Genomic DNA, 16,999 nt, shown 5'->3' on the forward strand with positions numbered 1-16,999 from the left:
GGAAGGCCTGGGCACCCAAAAGGCCCTTCGGGGCCACTGGATGCGGCCAGGCCAGGGGCTCACCCCTGGGCCTGTGACTAGGGCCCTGTGCCTCTTGGCATCCTTGGGGCTTGGCTTTGTGTCGGCGGCTGGGTTTTCCCCTTGCTCCCTCTCGGGCATCACTTCTGGGAAGTGGGAATCAGGGCTCAGGGGCGCCAGACAGTGGGATCTAACTGAGAGCAGTAAGGCTTGTGGCCTTGCAGATTTACTGAACCACTGGGGCAGGGCGCCGGGAATCCCAGATTAGCGACATGTGGGAACTCCAAGAACCGGCAGGTGCTGGTTTCTAGAACCAACATTTCCAGGTTCAAGGATTCATGGATTAGCAGATTTATAGAATTATAGATTTATAAAATCAGGGAATCAGTTACAATCGGTTCCAGAGAATTCATACATCCATCGAGGGAGAGATTTTTTAAAAAAATCACAGCAGCTGGGGGCGCCTGGGTAGCTTAGTCGGTTGGGCGCCTGCCTTCGGCTCAGGTCATGATCCCAGGGTCCTGGGATCGAGCCCTGCATCAGGCTCCCTGCTCCGCAGGAAGCCTGCTTCTCCCTCTCCCACTCCACCTGCTTGTGTTCCTTCTCTCGCTGTGTCTCTCTCTGTCAAATAAATAAAATCTTAAAAAAAAAAAAAATCACAGCAGCTGAAGAATTTAGGAATAAATTATCTTGGTGTCTTCAGCTTGCTCCCACATTGGTCAGAAAGAAGAAACAAGAAAAGGGAATGAAAGTATAAATATTCATCTTGTTCTATCTAGCGAGAGGGAAAGCTCATGAAGCTAAAAGTCAACAACTGGTGAATTGAGACATTCGTTGTGCTGGGTTTTTCTTTCGAACTTTCTCTGGTTTTGAAATTTGTCAAAAGGAAAAGTTGGGGAAAAGTAAAATAGGAAATGAAATGTAAACATGAGGTGTAGTGTAACAGATGATACACCTGGGTGATCTGTAATAGGGTGACTTCGTGATTTCTGCATCTGTGATTCTCTTGATTTGTTCATCGTGGTTTTTATCTTATATGATGTTCAGGTTACCTACTGTAGGGCCGGGGCTATTCTAGAGGCTCTGCAAATATTAACTTGTTTAATTCTTAACAACCCTATGAGGTGGGTGTCATTGTGGTGCTCGTTTCACAGATGGGGATACTGAGGCACGGGGAGGGGGGAAGTAACTTATTCAAATCATGCTCAGTGCCTTGTTAGGAGCCTGCTACCTGCCAGGTACTGTGCTAGACTCTGGGACAGACACTGTCCCTGCCCTTGGGGAACTTGGCAGCGGAGACAAATAATAAGCAAATGGGTAAGATTATTGTAAGTTTAAGGAGGAAAATGAGCCTGCTGCTTTGAAGGGGTGCAGGGTGCAGGGGCTCCCTCAGATCAAGCGAGCTGGAGGGCCCATCTGAGAAGGTGGTTTTGAGCGGGGGCCCAAGGGAGAGAAGGAGGCTCACTGGGCAGAATGCCCTCCCTTTGCCCCGGCTGTGCCTTCTGCCGGGAGCACCCTTCCCTCTGCATCTCTGTGCCAAACTCCCACGCACTGTTCCAGGCCCTGCTGGGCAGGTACTTCCTCTGGTGGTGGGAGGTGGACTGGGGGGCTTCCCCAGCCGGAGGGGCAACCTGTCCTCCCCTGTCTTCTCTCTCCTGTCTGTTCCTGAGGCAGGCCCTGAATGTGGGGGGCCTCCATCGAATCAGCAGCAACACCCACCTGCCAGCCACTATGCTGGGGTCTCTCCTGGAGTTGGAGGCAGGATTATCTCCTAGGAAGGAAATGAAGGTCCAGAGAGGTGAAGAGACTTGCCCAAGGACGCACAACTAGCAAGTATTTTAAAGAGGGGAGGGGTCTGCACTCAAGACTTACAGGCTGCCTTTTGGTTATTGTTTACCTGCCACCTCCCTGCCCACCCTGGCTGGGGGCCTCTTGAGGGTAGGTCCTGGGAGCCCGAGTTAGCTCGGTGCCCGGCATCCCCTAGCTCCAGGCCTGGGCTGCTTGGAGAAGGCGTGTGGAATGATTTGACCTTTTTCGGGCTGAGAGCATGAAACTGAGCAACAGCTAGCTAGGCCAGAGCCTTGGGGGGTGGCCCTACCCCCAGGGGAAGGCAGGTGGGGACCCGAGCCCCGGTGCCCACTGGTACCCTCTATGCCCCAGTGAACACCGAGAATTTACTTGGGACAAGTGGGCCCACATCACCCCCACACTGGGCTGGCTCAGACCCTTTGCTCTCCAAGCCTGTTCTTGGAACCCCCTGGCACACAGGTAGACTACCTGCACACCCGGTTCCCAGCCTGGCCCCAGGGGCTCCACCAGGCAGCGGGGACAGGGAGGTGTTCAGAAGGTTCTGCCTTAGATGAGGGGTGCAGGCGCGCGGGGGCGGGGCCCCCCTCCCTGCATCTCTGTCACTGAGGGAACTGGCAGGGTGGAAGGAGCCCAGACCTGGAGTTCTCAGACTGGGTTCAAAGCTGCTCCGTCCTTTGAGGCTCTGAAGTCTGAACACTTGGTCTTATCTGCAAAATGGAGACCCTAAAACTACCCGCCCCAGGGATGAAAGAGTAGCAGCACGGCCAGCACCTAGTAGGTCTCAAGCACCCCGGCTATTGTAGCTACAGATTAGGGCGGCTGCTGAGGATTTCTGAGTCTTTGTGCGCTCCTTCATCTCACCAGTATTTCCTGAGACCCTACTATGTGTCAGGCCCTGGGTAGAGTGTTAGGGGCCCGTCATAGAACAAAACAGACAAAATCTCTGCCTTTGGACAGAGGGACAGTGAACAAGGGAACAAGGAAGCAAACAGCATCATTTCCGACCGTGGTAAAGGCTTAGAAGAAATGAAGCAGGGAGGTGTGATAGAGAGTAACTGGGCACTTCTTTAAGGAGCGGGGCTGGAGAGGGCCTCCCCGAGAAGCAGCGGCGGCCTAAAAGAAGGGTGTTGAAGGTGCAGGAACAGCAGAGGCAAAGGCCCTGAGGTAGGAACAAGTGAGGTGGGTTCACAGGGCTGCCACCATGGGAGGCGCAGGGTGAGGGAGAGGGAGAGGGTTGGAAAGAGAGGGAGGCAGGGGTGAGGCCTTGGAATTTCATTCCAACGGTGATAATTATAAACAAAGACCAAAGTTGTGAATGACTACAATATACGAAGTGCAAACTCATGGTGATTCGCTTCCAGCCCGGAGCTTGGGCACTTTGGATCGGGCTTCTGAAAGAAAAGCACCTGCATGCCCCTCCCCTGCCTACTTTCTTGTGTAAAGAAATATAAAGGGAACAGGTCACTGCCATCTGTGAGGTGCAAACACAGTGTGTAAGATGCAAATGTGTTTGTTAGTTGCGAATGTGGCCACAGCGTTTGGCCTTCGGTGCTTGTGGGGGGAGGTGAGGGGGGCGGGGGGGGGCGCGTAACATCACCAGCCCTGATTTCAACAGCATCGTGTCAACTGGGGAAGGCTTGGGAGATCAGCTGGTCCAACCCCCTGACTCCCAGATGAGGAACCTGAGGTCCAGACGAGGGGAAGTGAGTGGCCAAAGGTGACACTATGACTCAGAGGCAGATGCAGGACTTGAACCCAGGCCCCCGACTTCCAACCCAGACTTTCTGAGAAATGGGTGTCTTGCCATGTGCTTCCCCTTTGTTCTTTCCTCCCAGACAGAGTCAGCTGCCCTCAGGGCCAGGGAGGAGGCCTGGGACAGGGGTCTGGAGATGTGGGGTCCACCCCCTCACTCTCCTGAAGAATTTCTTGGTGTCACCACTGGCATTTTGACCCAGATAATCTACCGTCTGCTTCGGAGGCCATCCTGGTGCAGCCTTCAGACCATCTCTCCCATGGAGCCCTGCCTAGAAGCAGGGGCAGAGGAAGGCAGACGGGGAAACTGAGGCACGGTGGGGGAAGTAACTTATTCAAATCATGCTCAGTGCCTTGTTAGGTGCCTGGAGATCATAAAGTTGCAGGGAAGGAAGAATTTCACTTAGAATTAGTAATGATCCCCGAGGGTTAACCCCCCAATGGCATTGCTGGCTATTGACGTAAACGACAGGCGTCTACAGGATGAATAACCCAGGAACTACTCCCATGTCAGGAGAATAGACCCTTTGGCTCAAGACACAATTTCCACACACAACGATTTTCACAGAGTGCCACTTCCCATCAGCCTGCGGATGAGCACGCTGTGACCTGGAAACCTGAGGTCGGGGACTCAGAATGGACGGCCGCACAATGAAGGTGCTGATGCCGAAGAGGTGGCAGCCAGGTGCGGAGAAAGCCATTCCACGGACTTGAAGAGTATGGGGCGGAAAAGGCACACTGGAAAAAGAAATGAGTTTCGAAGAGTAGACTTTATTTATTTATTTATTTATTTATTTATATTTTTATATTTTTATTTATTTATTTTTTTAAAGATTTTATTTATTCATTTATTTGAGAGAGTGAGAGAGAGAGAGGGAGAGAGAGAGAGCACATGAGAGGGGGGAGGGTCAGAGGGAGAAGCAGACTCCCCGCCGAGCAGGGAGCCTGATGCGGGACTTGATCCCGGGACTCCAGGATCATGACCTGAGCCGAAGGCAGTCGCTCAACCAACTGAGTCACCCAGGCGCCCGAGTAGACTTTATTTTTTAGAACAGTTTTAGATTTGCAGAAAAATGGAGAAGATAGCACCCTACACCCAGTGTCTCCCATGGCTAACGCCTTCGCCTTAGTGCGGTGCGTTTGTTACAATTAATGCACCAGTGTCGAGGCGTTACGGTGAACCAAGTCTGCAGTTTATTCACATCTCCTCAGGTTTTACTGACATCCTTTGTCTGGTACAGGATCCCACTCAAGATTCCACATTGCATTTAGTTATCATGTTCCTTTAGCCTCCTCTTGGCTGTGACAGTTTCTCAGACTTGCCTTGTTTTCCGTGACCTTGACAGTTTTGAGGAGCGCTGGTCAGGTTTTTGGTAAGCTGCTGCTCTATTGGAATACTTTGATGTTTTTCTTAGGGTCAGGGGAGGAAGTTCTCAGGAGGAAAGTGCCATTTTTATCATATCATATCAAGGGTACGTCCTATCAACATGATGTATCACTGTGGGTGTTGACCTTGGTCACCTGGTTCAGGTAGTGTTTGTTAGTTTCCTCCATGGTAAAAGTTACTCTGTTTTCCCCTTTTCATAGTATCCTCTTTGGAAGGAAGTCACTCTGCGATTCAGTTTTGCTTGTATCAGTAGGGACTCAAGGATATTTATTTTATTTATACGTTGGGTTATAATTCAACACTACTGTATTTTGTTGCTCGGGTTGTTCCAACTTTGACCACTGGGAGCTCTTTCAGTCGCCCCTTGGAGTGCCCCCGTCAATGTTGGTGTTTTTGGTTAGTGTTTTGTTTGGCTTTTGTTTTGAGCACTTTCTTATCTCTGGCACCACAGGATGCTCCAGGCTCATCTTGTATGTTTCCTGCGCCAGTCTTAGAATCAGCCATTTCTCCACGGGGAGCAGTGGCTCCTTCTATGGGAGAATGGTATTAGAAACCAAGCTCTGGGGCCGGGTGTGCCCATGGTTAGTGGGGTGGCATTTCTTTTAGGCCTTCTCAGCTGACAGAGCGAAGAAACTTATGTGTGCATATTACATGAGTTCATCCTGATGTCTCCAGGATCTGTTATGTTTTATAATGTGATTTGAAATAGTGGTGTGTCACCATATTGATAACCATAATTATAGCTACCACTTACTGAGTGCTCATGATGGTTGAGTTCTGTCTGTTTAATGGGCATCATCTTTACACTGCATGATGGCCCCGGGTCCTGGTTACTCCCCTCAACCCCATTTTACCGATGAGGCACATAAAGGCACAGAGAAGGTAAGCATATTGCCCAAAGTCTCCCAGCCAGTAAGTGATGAAGTAAGTTTCAAACCCGCCCTCAGTCATATCAAACATTAAACGCACCTACATCATTAATAAAACTTAGACACAACTGAAAAAAGAAGAAAGAAAGAAAAAAACCCCCAAATGTTACCTTGCAGCTGACTTGCTGACATAGTATTACATTTCGAAGATACGTCTCTTAAATGTCATGATTTCCTTGGAAGCCAGTACATTCGTGTTTTGGATCTCAGACATCTTCTGCTTGAGGTTCTGTTGTCTCTAATGACCGACAGATGAAAGAGCTCGGGCATTCGCCCTTACTAGTTTCCCTGGCCACCATGCTGGGCCATTCTCAGTACCTCCTTCCAGCTGGCCGCATGGGAAATTCGCAGGGACAGAGTCTTCTGGGAAACATGCCCTAGGCAGCTCAGATCCCAGAGGGGCAAAGGAGGGTGGAAAGGAAGCATGGGTGCAGGGAGCGGGCAGGCAGCCCCTGAGGTGTTCCTGGTGTCAGTCTGGTCTCACCTGCTGGGCCTCTTCAGGGAGTCCTGGACAGGAGCCTGCCCTGACCCCCAGTGTGGCCTGGGGCAGCACAAGCCTGGCCCCTCCTCTCAGGCCCGCCCCAGCCTCCTCAGGCCCAAAGCAGCCTGGTTTCACCTCCTCCAGGAAGTCTTCTTTGCCTGCACCACCCTCAATGATGTCCATGTTCCTGAAATCCCAAGCCTAGACCAAGGGTCTCAAACTAGGAGCCCTCAGATATGCTTTCTTTAGCTTGCACAGTGTCTTCTAGACATCAAATTTTGATTTGGTTCTAGCATTGAAGAGCAAGAGGTTTCCTATGAACACGTGGACGCCCAGCCTATTTTACAAGGGTTGAAAACCTGGCAGCCCCGAGCTCACATTCCCACCGGCTGGTTCAGCCCCGTGCCCGGCCCACAGTAGGTGCTCAGCCGCTGTGGACGGCGTGAAGGGGCCAGGCGCACTCAGCTTGGAGGCCTGCCTTTGGAGGCAGACAGGACGGATTTTCAATGCCAGCCCTGCCCCTTCCTGGCTGCGGGACCTGGGAAAAAACATCTCTCCCCTCAGCCTCCGTGTCCTCCTTTGGAAAATGGGCTCAAATCCTACCTCACGGTGTTGTTATGAGGGTGAAGGGAGCTCACGTATGGGGTGGGCTGAGGACAGGACAGGCACTCAGGACTCCTGCATACAGAGCTCCTCCTCTTTCTTCCTTTGCTTCAGTACTTCTTGGTTCCTGATGCGCCCCCATCCACCCGTTCATTCTGCACATAGCTGCTGTATGCCAGACATGTGGAAGACCCCAGCTGCGGCCCCCCTGGTCTAGCTGAGGAAACATTTTATTCATGCTGGCACTTATTCATTTATTCATTCACTACTGAATACCTACTGTGCGCCAGGAGTTGTTCAGAACACTGAGGATGCAGCGGCGAACAAAGCAGATGAAAATGCCTGCCATCACGGAGCTGACAATCTAGTGGTGCCCGACAGACTGTAGACCAGTACAGTGTCAGGGAGCACGAAGTTCTGTGAAGAACAATCATGGGCATGACGGAGGGGCTGCTGCTTGGTCAGGGAAGGCGTCTCTGTGAGCAGGGAGGGAGCTGTGGGGCTGGCTCTCTGAGGTAAGAGCATTCCAGGCAGAAGGAACAGCAAGTGCAAAGGCCCTGAGGCAGGCGTGGGCCTGGAGTGTTCAAGGGGCAAAGAGAAGGCCAGCGTGACTGAAAAAACCTGAGTTACATGTTTCTGCAATATTAGAGTTCCTCTCCTTCCCTTTTCAACATCCCTCTCCCCTCCTCTCTCTCTCTCTCTTTTCTTTTTTTACAATGAGTCTCTTAATTTTGTAATCCAAATACACAATGACAATTTATAAAAATAGAAATAATATCTGGGAAGCCTTTGGCATGTTGCTGGTATGCAGGAGCAGTGACTGATATTATTATCATTTCTGGTCAGAATGAATCACTGACTCCCAAAGTTTCCTAAAGAGGCAATGGACCCTGGGGCCCTTGTCCACCGTGGAGTGGTTTTCTTTGTCTTTTCCAGCTTTCTTGAGATATAATCGGCATATAACATTGTGATATTTAAGGTGTATGACCTGTTGAGTTGATACACTTATCTATTGCAAAGTGACCACCACCCTAGTGTGCACGAACGCCTCCAGCGGAGTGCCTCTCTTTTATGCATCATGCTGTGGTTTTAGGAAGGTGAGTGTGGGGTGGGTGCCTGAGTCTGTGGCTAGGGGAAGGCGCCTCGTCCTCACCCCCTTCTTTTCCCTCCCCTCCCCTCCCCTTCCCTCCTCTGTTCTTTTCCCCCTGCAGACTTTTCAGCAGAAGGAAGCATCCAAATTTGGGAAGTCTCATTTCAGGGCCATTGAGAATGTGTGAGGTCTCTGGAGTCTGGGTTACAGAGGGGCCGGGGGCACAGCTCATTGGGTCAGAAAGATGGGGGCGGGGTTCATGGAGTGCTTGAGAATGAAAGTCTTAAAAGTGGGCGCTGGTCCCACCTGAAGACCCCTCACTGTCTCCAGAGCAGAGCTTCTGGGCTCCTTCCCATCTCCCACCCGCCCTGGTCCAGCCCCATTGTCTCCTGCCCTGACCACTGGGTCACCTCCTCCCTGGGCTCCCTGGCTTCCACCCAGAGCCCCCCTGCCAGTTCTCCACACACAGCCAGAGGAGCCCTTAGAACGAAGTCAGACCATGCCCCCCACTGAGAGGCCCTACAAGGCCCGGCATGACAGACCCCATCACCTCCTGAGCTCACCTGCCCCTAGCCTCGTCCCTGCCTCGGTTCCAAGGCACTAGCCTCCTTGCTGCCCCCCGAAGGTCTCCTGCTCTTTGACTGCTCTACCCTCCCCAAGCAGGCAGTTTCTCCCCTCCTCTCGTAGGGTCGGCCCGACCCCCAGCAACCTGCCTGCCCACCTGCGTGCAAGCTCCCTGTCTTCAGCCGCCAAGCCCTCTATCACTATTTGAAGAAACACGTTCATGGGTCTGCTCACCGGGCAACTGCCCCTGTTCGCTCAGGGTGTCAGTCCCAGGAGGGCCAGCTGGGTCTGGGGGCTGTGCCCCAGGGCCTGGAACAGTGTTGGTGTGCGGTATGCAGTAGGTGCTCAATGAGTGCTTGGTGAATGAGTGAGCGCTAGTGCTTTAAAGTCAGACATTGGAGTCTTTGCACAGTTCTTAAAATTCCAGCAATGGAGAGCTCAAGACTCAGGGGCTCTGGGAGCCGCCTGCCCCGGACCAGGCCCTGCTGTGTGTCCCTCCCGCTGTGTCCCTCTTGTCCCTCTCTTTGTCTCTCTCTCCTCCATCTCTGTCTCTTTCTCTGCTCTGTCCCTCTTGTTTCTCCATCCCTCTCTGTCTGTCTCTCCTCTGTCCGTCCTCCCCTCTGTCCTCCCCTGCCCTCACCTCCATGGGCCCTGGGCTGGCTCCAGCTGCAGGACACTTTTCAGCCTCTGTAGCTGCCATCTACCCCATGAGGACCCCTCCAAGTGTGACAAAGTTGGTGCCGTGAGAGCGGGAAGCGAGCCGGGGAGGCTGGAAGCTCTCAGCAACCTTCTCGCGGCATGACTCCTCAAAGTTATAACCTCTCTGCTCTCTGTGCCCCGATTTCCTTGTCTCTACAAAGAGTGTTAACAATTTCTGGGACTTCCTTTATTTCTCTTCCAAATATGCTTATTATTTTATTGGCTTGCGGTGAAGCTCAGAGAAGTTTATGGGTGGGGGGACTTCACCGCTGCAACCTCCCTGGCAGCAGAAACAGTTCTTGCCAGAAGCTGACCATGTGTGGGCCTGGAATGGGTGTGTTCCTGGCTTAGGCCACTGTCTGCCCTGGGCTTGGCACGCAGGGCCCTTTCTGCCTGGCCAGGCCTCCTGTTAGAGACTCGAACTCACTAGGCTGCCTCTAGTCTCAGGGCTTTGACAGGTGCTGTTCCTTCTGTTGGAGATGTTCTTCCTTCTGTCCTTGGCCTGATTAAATTCCTACTTCTGATTCTGATTCTGGCTCAGACACCACCTCTTTCAGGAAGCCTTCCCTGATGACACCCCCCAAGTCAGGTCACTTGTTAACCAACTTTTTATCATTTATCACCATTGTATTACTTTATTTATTTGCTCTCAGCCTCCATGAGGCTCCCTACCCCATTATCTGAGCTTAGGTTTCCCCTGGAGGGAAGTTGAGAAGCCCAGGGCTGTGAATCAGCAAAGTTCTCCTTCCCCTCTTGATACTTTGGGGAGGTTGAGAGTCGGCTTCCTCCAAGAGGGACTAAATTCAGGGGTGCATAGTGGAGGGGAGGTGGGCAGGGCCTCTCCCTGTCCCCCAGACCAGCCCTCCACCATCAGACAGCTTCTCTCCATCTCCATGACAACGGCTCCCTGCCTGGGCCCCCATTGACTGCTCTCCTCTTCCCCCACCCTTCCTGGAGAGCCAGAGGGAGCTTTTCAAAACCGAAATCTAGTCCCCAGTCTGATGCTCCAAACCCTTCCTTGGCCTCCTGTTACTCAGAGGTGGCTGGGCTACAAGCCCTCTGTGGTCTGACCTTGCCTCTTTCCCTTCCTGCCCTGGCAATACCCAGCTCCTTGTAGCTCCCTGCCTCTGGGTCTTTGCCCTTGCTGTTCCCTCTGCTCTGAACACTGTTCTCCCAAATGGATGATAGCTACAGGACTCCCTCCCTCACCTCTTTTGGATCTTTGCCCAAATGTCCCTTTCCCAGGAGGCCCTCCCTGACTGCTCTATTTAAAAATCTAATCTCCCTGCTGCCCCTTTTCTCCCTTCCTGCCTTTATTTCTCCCTATAATCTTGACTCCCCGGAATAGGCCATGTAGGTTCCTGATTCATCTTATTTCCTGTCTGTGTCTCCCACTAAAATGTCAGCTCCCCCAGGGCAGGTGCCTTGGTCACTGTGGCTCCCTGCTGTGTTCCCAGCAAGGAGTGGGCCCAGGGCTATGTGGCTCTGGGGTCAGATAGGCCTGGCTTTGGAGTTCTGGCTCAGTCACTTCCTGACCTTTTCCTCTCTGGGCCTTGGTTTTCCCATCTGAAAAATGGGAGAAAATATGGGGTTGAGTAAGGGCAAAATAAAACCCTGTTTGTAAAGTGCCTAGTGCCTACATGTGAAAAGAGACTCCCCCCTCCTCACCCCCACCCAAAAAAAAAGCCAAAATGAAAACTCACCATGCATCATTTTGGGGAAATGGGTGACACCATTCTGGTCTGTCCATACCATGGACTATTATGCAGCTATTAAAAAGAATGGTTCACAGTTTTCCCAGGTGACTTGTGTGGCTCAGCTTCTTTGTATGTTTTTAAACAATCTTTGTTACAGAGGCATCTTTTTCTCTAGGATTTATTTTTAGCTGAAAGAGTTCAAAGTAGAGTACAGTGTGCATAGTCTTCTACCTTTGTTTTAAAAAGGAGGAGAATATATACATTTATATTTTTCATAGTTTTAAAAATTGAAGTGAAATTCACATAATGAAGAAGTAACCATTTTAATTAGTCATTAAGTAGTTAACCATTTTAAAGTGGGCAATTTGGCGATATGAGTACATTTGCAGTGTAACCACCACCTCTATTTAGTTCCAAAACATTTTCATCAACCTCTAAACAGACTCTGTACCCACTGAACATGCCACTCCTCACCCGGCTGCCTCAGCCCCAGCCCCCCCACCACTAGTCTGCTTCCTGTGTCTATTGGGTTTATCTATTTTGCATATTTCCTATAAATGGGATCATACAATATAGGACCTTTCCAGTCTGGCTTCTTTTAATTAGCATGTATTAGTCAGTACTTCATTCCTTTTTATGGCCAAATAATGTTCTATTGTGTGGATAGGCCACATTATGTTTATCCATTCATCTGTTGATGGGCATTTAGGTTGTTTGCACCTTTTGGCAATTGTGAATACTGCTGCTGTGAACAATCAAGGAGAATTCCTGTTTGTGCGGAGATTCTTACATGAGAAAAGCAAGATGCTGGAAAGGGTGTACAATGTGGTCCTGATTTGTAAAAGAAATGACAGATAAAGAGATCCCTTGTCCAGGCATAGTCTGTATGGGATTTTCATGCTTACAGAAAAATATGTAAAAACCCATTCTCAACTGTCAACACGGGGAGAGAGAAGGCTTTTGCAGAAAGGAAAAGAGAAAAAAGAAGGCCAGATGCCAAATGAAAACAGCACACACAAAATGATTCCATTTAGGCATGTGTGACAAGTTACAGATTGAGTAATCGTGTATGTAGATGTAAAAAAAACCACGAAACCCCCAAAACAACAACAGAAACCCCCCCAAACTCTTCTCTGCAAGAAGGGCTGGGCAGGAGCCTGATCAGATGGGGGAAATGAGGTTGAAATAGAAGGGAACCCGGGGGAGTGGATGTTCTCCAGGGTGTCCCCACTCCCCCCAGCCCCCGCCTACTGTGAGGTCCCATTGGAGCCAAATTTCCTCAGTGTTGCCCGTTCTCTGGCTGGGACCTGAGTAGGAGCCAGAACCTTCCTTGTGGGGGTGCAGTGGTCCTGCTTGGGGGCCCCTCTGCAATGATCTCCTGCATGTGGTTCCCATTTCCTGCAGGGAGGTGCTGAGCCAAGGGGAAAGGTAGGAAGGGACCCAGGAGGGAGAAGTGGCCAGACTGGGGGATGGACCCCTTGACCTTCACCGGCCTCAGGGCCCTCACCCAAGATCCTGGTTGAGCCTCCTGGCGGGCTGCCGAACCTGCTTTGTCTCCTCTGCTCATTCTTCTTCTTTTTTTTTAAAGATTTTATTAATTTATTTGACAGAGAGAGACACAGCGAGAGAGGGAACACAAGCAGGGGGAGTGGGAGAGGGAGAAGCAGGCTTCCCATGGAGCAGGGAGCCCGATGCGGGGCTCGATCCCAGGACTCTGGGATCATGACCGGAGCCAAAGGCAGATGCCTAATGACTGAGCCACCCAGGTTTCCCTGCTCATTCTTCTTTTAGGAAGGCCCACAACCACCTGGAACGTCACAGGAGATGGTTATAAGGAGCCTCAGGTCCCTATCAGCTGCTTAGTCAAATCCTAACATTTTACCTTATTGATTTCAGATCTGTAGTCATCGGGGTGTGGCAGGAAACAGACCTCTCAAACCAGATACCTCAGGGAAAATTGAATAAAGTGACTCTTTTCGAAGGTGTGGGCAGGGTTAAGGGAACCAACAAAGGAAAGGTGCAGAGTGGGGCCGGCATCAGTGGGGAGCAGATGTTTGCAGGGATGGGGTGCAGGGAGATGCCCCCCTGGCAGGAGTTGAGAACTTCAGGAGGGACAGCTCCAGCCTGGGGGCTGGGGGCACAGCACGGAGGGGGCTGTCAGGCTCCCCCAGCCCTCCCATCTCCTCCATTCAGGGAACCCCACAGGATGCCCAGGGCAGGGTTGGTGGCATCCCTCCAGGTCAGCCTCCGAGGCACAGATTAGGCTGGGGGAGGTGGTGATCTAGAGGGAGCAAAGGAGAGCGTGTCACCAGTTTGCCCCACCTGGAGTGGTGGGTGGGCATCCGTGGTAGCCCGTGGTGCTGCTCAGTGTTCAGCTCTGGCCCCGGATGTGGGTGACACGGGGCAGGAGGGCTCTCCTGCTGTCTGGGTTCTCTTTTCCCAGCTGCTGCGTGCCTGCCAATAACTTTTGCCATTTTTAAGCTCCGGTTTGTAAGCTCCTATTAATGGAGCACTTAGTACCTGCTAAGTGTTTCACCCAGCTGATGGCCTGATTCCCCTCCCCACCGAGTTTTATAGCTTCAGAGAGGGGTTCAGAGAGGAGCAAGGCTTTGTGCAAGGCAGGGCCCAGAGCTGGACTTGAACCCGGAGCAGCTGCTATGGAAATCTGAGCCCTTAGCCGTGATGCCTTCTGCCTCATGATCCAGCTTTCTTCCATCTCTACCCTGTGAAGATCCCCGGAGGACCTCCCGCTGAAGGGACATAACTGCCCTAGAAATCCCCTGATGCGTGGTTCCAGCTACAGGTCCAGGGTACCCAGACCCGGTTCTGGGGGGGGGGGCATCCTGATTCAGCCTGGCCTGGGCTCTGCCAGTTCTACCTACATCAACCAGGGTGGGCATCTGACTCCCCGGGCCTCAGTCTCTCCCTCTGGAAAATGGGCACACAGCGAGCCCCTCCCTGCAGCGAAGTGGTGAAGGTTTGATGAGGTGACAGGCAAGAAGCCTAGGACCCGGCACACGGGAGGCTGCCCCAGCTGGCCCTGCTGGGTTTCTGATTTCCCGAGACGCCTCCTGGGGGCCGGATCCCCAGCTGGAGGAAGGATGAGGCCTGGCCCCGGAGGCCCTGGGAGGGCCTGGTCCCAGGACAATGCCGAGCATTGAGTTCATGCCAGCCCTGGTTTGGGGTTGGAAAAATAGAGTAATCTGGGCAGGACCGAGACAAAGACCTGGGGGCCGGGTTGGCCGAGGGGCGTCAGGTTACCCCCCACAGGCTGCAGCCATGCCAGTGGCTTTTCCAGCAGCCCGAGGGGGGTGTTCTCCTTTCCCCAAAGATTATAATTAAGTGAGCGATCAGGGCCCCTCGCTGAGGTCTCGCGGGCAGGCGGGTTTCGTTACAGGAAGAACTGCAGGTACGGGGGTTCACAGGCCTGCGGGGGCGTGGCAGCACCATAGTAATAATAGTGGCGGTGAGAACGGCCAGCCAGGCCCCTGGGGAGCAGGTCCGTTTGCACCTCGCTCCTCCCCGAAGTCCCGAGAGGTGGGTCCTGGGTCATCCCCAATTCACGAAGGGTCAAACTGAGGCTCCGCGAGTCACTTTGGCAGCTGCCCCCTTCGTTTCTTCAGCAGGGTCTGGAATCACACGGGCCTCCGAGCCTCCTTGCCTCAAGCTTCCCCTCTGGAAATGAGGATTACCCAGTGCTGACCTCATTGGGAGTTATTATGAGAATCAAGTGAGCGGGGGTGCAGGGAGGCCTCAGAAAATGTCTGTCCCCTCCTTCTGTTCACTGGGATGACAAGGGCCAGGCTCTGCCTCTGAGGAGTTTGTGCTCTCGACACCTGTCGACTACTCCCACCCCTTCCTCCCTTTGTGAAGGGCTCTGGCCTTCAGGACCCCCGGAGGGTAGGAGGATGAGGCTTCAAATGATTTCTGCCAGGGGAGATGGGCAGGGGGGACAACAGGTCAGAGGCCTGTGGAGGTTGGAGAGCACTGTCTGGGGAGCAGTGCAGGGACTCAGTTAGACTATGGGGTTTGAATTTCAGCTCCATCATGTCTTTGCTGTGTGACCTCAGGCAGGCTACTTGACCTCTCTGGTCTCAGACTCTTACCCACAGAATGAGAGTGTGAGAAGAAAACCTCCTGCAAAGGGTTGTTGTGAAAAGAACAGTGCCTGGCACATAATAATACTCAATACATATTGTTATTCATAACCGCTTCCTACAGGAAGCCCACCTTGACCTCCTCTGGCTCCTGAGGCCGCCTGGGGCACCCTCCATCACAGGCTGTTGCCTCTTCCACGTGCCAGTCTCCCACCCTCAGCCAGATGAGGGCTGCGTCCCCAGAGCCCAGCAAGAATCCAGCGCGGAGCAGCCACGGGAGGCCAGGTTTTGGGTGGATGGTATTGCTGAGCACCTATATTATGTGCAAGCCTTTCACACGCAAGTCCTGACTTTAACATCTTTCTTCTCCCAGAATGTTGGCTTCACCAAGACTCGCCCATAGTAGGTGCCCAGGAAATACATGTTGGAACTGTTGAGATGAATGAGTACTCAGAAGAAAGAGGGCTTTCTTTCTTCTGGGGGGGCCTCAGCAGGTCCAGCTCATGTGACAATAAGAAGAAAAACAACAGTAATAACTGTTACTATTTGCCATGCTCCAGGCTCCATGTTGAGTCATTTCGGTTCATCTGCCCAGCAGGCTAGTATTGTTAGTGTTTCCATCTCCCAGCTGGGGAAACTGAGGCACAGAGAGGTTAAAGTGGCTTACCCCAAGTCGCACAACAAGTGAGTGGCAGAGCCGCTATCAGACCCAAGACTGTCTGACAGAGGAGCCTGCCCTGAGACTAACATCATACCTGCTCCTACCTAGAGGGAAAGTACTGTTATTGTACCCATTTTCCAGATGGGGAAACGGGCAAGATGGTCTACCCATGTCTGCACATAGAAACTGTGGCTGAGCAGGAGATGCCCGAGGGAGGGCCCTGGATGCCCAGGCTAGCACCCTGAGGGAGGGGTAGGAGACCCCCAACCAAGCTGCCCCCTGCCTGTCTCTGGCTGATACCCTGGCTTCTGTTTACCCAGCCCAACACCCAGAATGCTGCCCCTTCCGCTGGCCCAGGAATCTCAGGTGCCTTCACAATAGGATTCTCTGTCCCTGCAGCTGGTTTTCATTCAAGCCCTTTGTGCTAAAAAGAAAAAAATGAAAAGAAAACTTGGCTCCAAGCCCCCCGCCCCTTCCCCCGCTTCCTACGGAGAGAGGAAGATCCCAGCCTCTTCTTTCCCTCATTCTGGGGCCCAGAGATGTCCGCGGCCTGCCAGAGGTCACACAGCAGGGTCGGAGCCTTAGACTCCTCATCCAGTGCTCTGCTCATGGCACCCCAGCTTCATGGCCAGTGGCACCCTCCCCACCCCTGCATTTGCTCTTTCTGGCTCTGTCCTCTAGGCCTGGGGGAGCAGAGGAAGTGGGACTAATGTTCCCTGAGGCTTCCTACATGCCGGGCAATCTGCCATCCCCAAACTCATAGAATCCTCAGTACAGCTCTGTGAGGTCCTGTCACCCCATTTCACAAATGAGGAAACCGAGGCACAGGGAGGTGAAGTGCCTAAGGTCACACAGATGGGATGTGGCAGAGCAGGGATTCGAACTTGCGTTCCCATGGCTCAGTTGCTGCCCCACCTGGCACCCTCTTGTAGGGAGGCCTGAGCCCTGGGGATGGCGGGGGTACTAGAGGGAAGTGGGAGCCTGGGCAGGGCCAGGACCCTGGAGTGGAGCCAGAAAGGAACAATGGGTCCTCAGAGACGGTGGTGGCCCCGGGTGGGGTGTGAGTCGGAGCCAGGGGCCGCAGGGCTAGGCTGTGGGCCGGGAGACTCAGCACTCCTTTCCTCTCCTCTAGCTCCTGGGTCGGGACCTAGGGACACTCCTGACACCTTGACTCCCAAACCTGACAGACCCAGGGCTCCAGAGGGAGGTGGG

The 16,999-nt window shown here is 52.7% G+C and overlaps 1 long non-coding RNA gene across 1 annotated transcript in view; it reads left to right on the forward strand.

Annotated features, from left to right (window-relative positions):
* The window catches only part of LOC118518124 (uncharacterized), a 219,991-nt gene that overhangs the window by 73,384 nt on the left and 129,608 nt on the right, over positions 1-16,999 (forward strand). The gene's annotated exons all lie outside the window — the stretch shown is intronic.

This window comes from Halichoerus grypus, chromosome 10 (assembly GCF_964656455.1).
Source record: "Halichoerus grypus chromosome 10, mHalGry1.hap1.1, whole genome shotgun sequence".
NCBI classification, from domain to species: domain Eukaryota; kingdom Metazoa; phylum Chordata; class Mammalia; order Carnivora; family Phocidae; genus Halichoerus; species Halichoerus grypus.